This window comes from Polyergus mexicanus, unplaced genomic scaffold, assembly GCF_030449975.1.
Source record: "Polyergus mexicanus isolate NDT 795.1 unplaced genomic scaffold, iyPolMexi1.0 SCAF_18, whole genome shotgun sequence".
Lineage (NCBI taxonomy): Eukaryota > Metazoa > Arthropoda > Insecta > Hymenoptera > Formicidae > Polyergus > Polyergus mexicanus.
In genome coordinates this window covers 3,579,609-3,584,968 of record NW_027223338.1, presented here as the reverse complement: position 1 = coordinate 3,584,968, position 5,360 = coordinate 3,579,609, and positions in this window count along the sequence as shown.

Below are 5,360 nucleotides of genomic sequence, written 5' to 3'. Positions count from 1 at the left end.
ACGATATACCGCTTGTCATCGTACGGACTTAGAGCAATTTTTGTCTCGCGAATAGTGTATACTTCGTGTAATTTAGATGTTATACAAGACTGCTGACGCGTCATTTCAATCTCTTCGTTCAAACACCGCGTGTAATCGTTGAACGTTATCGTTCTGGCGACGACGTTACTCTTGACACCTTTTACCTTTTTTGTGTCTTTCTTACCACCTACTCGCAACGCGTACATTTTTGCCCTAAGCCCGACGAATTCGGTCATGATGGCGCCATTATTTTCATCCTTCATTAAACCCGGTATCTTTTTATTCGCGAGCGGTATACCGTACACATTGTCCACCGCATAATCGCTGGTATCGAATCTGTCAACGTTGCACTTTATATTCTCATATACATCTTCATTCTCGATGTGATATATGAGACTGTCGGTGTCGGTGTACATGACTTTACATTTCTCTCGATACATAGGTATCATATAATCGTGGTGAAACTCGTACAAACATATCTTGGATATGTCGAGTATACACATACCCACGTAGATTGGTTTATTAAATTTCACCTCGAGATTGCGCAATTCAACGGCGATCAGATTCTCCGAAAACACGCTTCTACTATGAAAATTTGGTTTTGCGATCATCGCCTCTGCGCCATATCTTCCATCCCAATGTGTCACGAGCTTAATATTAACGTGATTGCGCACATTTTCCATCGTTTTGCCAAATACCGCATTATTCATTAATCTATATAAATTTTTTTCAAAATCATTTTTCGCGAGTGTTCGGAATTGTGTATTCAGTTCGATATAACTGTGAAGCCATGGAGATTGCGAAAACTGTAATATTCGATGTATTTTTGTAACGCGAAGTCCGTGTCGCGTGCATTGCTGCAGGTTGCGGTAATGTATTACGTAACGTTTCTTATCGTATAAGGTTGCGAGCAGCTTATCCTGCCGCTTACCAGGTGGTTTGTCGCGTGTCGGGCAAAACGGTAGATCAGTGTGCGCATCGTGAACACGTTGCGGATACTCGAGATCGACTTCAAGGATGTAGCCTATAGGCGAATCGAGCGCGATCGATGATGTATCAAAATCGGATACGTCGTCGACCCATCGAAAATCTGCATAGGGCAAGGGTTGGCACATTGCCCATCCGTACAAATTATTTACATCAAAGTACGTGAGATACGTTGAAGGTTTCGATGGATTGTACGACTGCATATACTTGTTATTAGCATGTGCGTATCTGTTGGAACATTGACTCAAACCACCGCGTATTCCGCGTTCGATAAATAAAACCATGTCGATATCCGTAAGCAATTCGAATGTAATATTTGTATGCTTCAACATGGCGTCCCACGTATATCCGGGAAAAGTGTAGTAATACGCAGGGTCGAGCCCATAACTTTTAATACAACTCTCGCGGAAATTTTCAAAAATGTCTGCTAATAACAAGACATCAATTTTGAGATACAAGTCGCTATATTCGCCCAGCGTTCGAATGGAGAACCGCTCCCACACGTTCTCGGCGTGCGCGTAATCGCTCTCGGATATCGTGTCACCGGTCAAGGAACTGTAAAATGATTCGCGCGGCGGTAAACACGTATCTTGCAACCTGTCGACGCAGTCAATATATTCGTATGGAAAGACGCCCTTCCGTGTTAATAAATTGAAATTGTCATTCGATAAATTTTGAAATTCAGATTTTAAAATTTTGAGTTTGTCATTATTCAAGAATGATGCCAATTTATCGAGACTAGCTGTGAGAAATTTATACGAATCGATAAAACGCAATTTAATATGATGTTTTGATTTCTCTTCGGTAAGATTAACATTTTTCGTAAATGATATATATTTTTCCTTTGTTATTGGAAGTAACTCGATTCCCCCTTCGAACGCTGTAGCTATTTCCTTGATAATGAAGTGCGCGTCGTAACCGGCTAAATTATGAAAAACTATTGGAATGCAAAAAGAATCTTTATAATTTAGATTACAATTTGAATGCGCGGGACCTCTGTATCGCCCGGTCAGATGGCAATGATCGCGTACGCGTGTATCGTCTTGTACAAATGGTTTCTCGCAAATGTGGCATTGTGTCGCGCTATGAAAATTTTCCCATTCATCAGATGTTAAATTTACCATGGGGACATTAGCTGATAAAATACTTTTTACACGCAGTGCTAAATTTTTAAGTTCTTCGACGAACCATGATATGCAATCGATATCGCGACGAGAATGATACGCGGATAACGAATCATCGTACAAACAATGTACATAATATGCTAAGCTAAATACTTTGTGATGTTGGTAGTTTCTCTCTTCCTCCGTCTTCTCTAAAACGCACTCCAGATCGGCGTACACGACGAAAGGAAGCCGCTCCTTCCGATTATAGTTGGTGAACGTGAGCCACTTGTCCTTATCGCTCGGTAATCGGATAGCGCACTCGTTCATCTCGCGACACTCCACCGTATGTGATTGTAACTTGTTGTTCGAGCCAAATATATTCGAATGTAGTCAATAAATATATTCGAAATGTAAGGAAAAAGTGACAGAAGCGTAAACGAAGCTTCTAGATGACAAAAATTAAAACAACGAAACGTAAAGCCCCGATTATCGCCGAGAACCAATTCCATGCAAGATACAGCTCCAACGTTTATTCCAATGTCCAAATATTTGTACGACGTCGGAGTTAAGGCGTATCGTCTTCCGAGTATATGAACCGCGCGACGAGACTCGGATGAAATGCTAGGGAGTAAAAACAATATTATTTATATAAATATTTAAAAAGCATAAAAAATATTCAAGTTAATTAAAACTTACTTGTTACATTTCTTCTTACACGGTGAAGTTTCATCAGCATCTTGAATCGGAACGTAATAATTCATGCGGCTTCCTTCAGTGGGATACATTTTTATATGAACCTTTCACACAAGTGGTTGATGCAATACTGGTGTGTAACCTTTGTCAAAGATGGTCTTAAATTTACTCACGCGTACCGGATCGCTTACTTTGAATCTTGCCGGTGCCGCAATCTTTACGTTGCTGTATACCGTATTTAAAAGTTTATCGGCGATCGCGGGGGTAACATCGATAGGTCTCATGCCGATAGTGCGATGTTTTCGCGCATTGTACTCTCTAACGAGCCGGGACAACGCGTCGATCCACTTGTAATTTCCATTAAACGTAAACATTTTCCACATATTGCTTTTTAACGTTCGGTTAAATCGTTCCACGACCGAGGCTTTCATGATAGAGTACGTTGAATAATGATTAATGCTGTGTTTCTTCACGAGTTTCTGTACATTTGTGTTGTAAAATTCTTTTCCTCTGTCGGTTTGAAAATTTTTCGGACATCTTCCATCGTCTCGAATTATCTTTGCGATAGCATCAGCCGTCTCGTTTCCACTCTTACTTTTGAGCGGTACAGCCCACGCATACTTGCTCAACACATCGATAACTGTGAGTATATAGTTGTAGCCTTTGTTGAATCGTGCATATAGACGCATCTCGACCACGTCCGCCTGCCACAGATCGTCGTATCCGCGTACTATGACACGTCTACGTGGGAAATCTTTTCTCGCTGGAGCATGCAATTCTTCCACGAGCAGCTGTTTTTCAGAGGTCTTTTGCGACATATTTGATCGAGGGATAACTTGCAATAATGAGATAATTCCTCCATATATATTCTTTATATATCTTTCTTCTCCTGCGCTGAATTAGATGTAGTCTGCGTGTGAGTTGCATACCGAAGGTTCATAGCCATTCGATTGCCGTTCGATAACCGTTCAAAGCCGTTCGATAGCCGTTCAATAGTCGTTCGATAGCCGTTCAAAGCCGTTCGATAGCCGTTCAATAGCCGTTCGATAACCGTTCAAAGCCGTTCGATAGCCGTTCAATAACCGTTCGATAGTCGTTCAAAGCCGTTCAATAGCTGTTCGATAGCCGCTCAATAGTCGTTCAAAACCGCTCGATAGTCGTTCAAAAGCCGTTCAATAGCTGTTCGATAGCCGTTCAAAAGCTGTTCGATAGTCGTTCAAAGCCGTTCGATAGTCGTTCAAAGCTGTTCAATAGCCGTTCAAAGCCGTTCAAAAGCTGTTCAATAGCCGTTCGATAGTCGTTCAAAGCTGTTCGATAGCCGTTCAATAGCCGTTCAATAGCCGTTCATAGCCATTCGATTGCCGTTCGATAGTGGTTTACATATTATAATAATATATTAATCATATTTAAAAGACTTTAGATATTTGCTCGTGGAAACATGCTAACATTTGTTTTGTTATCAAGAGCTGAGAGTAAGCGTTCTTCGTAAGTGATACATCTCCTACTCTAAAATGTTTGAGACAATGCCTTTTCCTACATGCACGCCTCGCGCTATCTCTGTCACACCCGCCGCGATCCCCTCCCCCTCTCCGCGGATCCCGCGCCTACCGTTCCGCCGCGGTCCCCCTCCCCCTCTCCGCGGACACCGCACCTCGGTTCCCCTTCCCCTCTCCGCGGACCCCGCGCCAACCGTTCCGCCGCGGTCCCCCTACCCCTCTCCGCGGACCCCGCGCCAACCGTTCCGCCGCGGTCCCCCTCCCCCTCTCCGCGGACCCCGCGCCTACCGTTCCGCCGCGGTCACCTCCGCGTGACGTCATTCCCACCCCATGACGTCATCCCCCCCCCGTGATGTCATACCCCCGTGACGTCATACTCACCCCCGTGACGTCATCCCCCTCCCCTCCCGTGACGTCACCCCCCCTGACGTCATTCCCACCCGTGACGTCACCCCCCTCCCCCGTGACGTCATGCCCCCCTCCCCGGTTTCCCCTCACCCCTCACCCCCCCTCAGAGGACCATGGCTTAGAACCGGCCTAGATACACTACTTATACTGCGTCTCGTAAGCTTGAGTCTCCCCTCCTCTCGAACCCGGACACCGACGAGCCGATCCGAGTGTCGAGCGAGGTGACCGTGTTACATATTGTTGCTGCAATATCAAAACAACGTTGCAGCAACATTTCGCAATGTTTCTGCAATGTTGCAATGTTGCAGAAAAATGTTGCTGCAATGTTATTGCAATCTTGCGATGCTGTATGGGATATTAAAATGATAAACGCAGTGCTCTTTGATTATATGCTTGCAGCAACAGTAAAATGTCCGCCTACAGAAATATTGCAATATAATATTGCAACAACATAGCAATATAATATATATGCAATAATGCTTTATGTATATTTATCGATATAATATCCTTAACATATGAAAAAAATAATACGAAATTAGGCCTATAAGAGTCAGGATCTAGCGTGTATATAGATTTTCTGTATTATAATAATAACGAAATTATAGAATGTAAATTTTTCAGTACACATTCGACTTCCTTCAGTGACAGA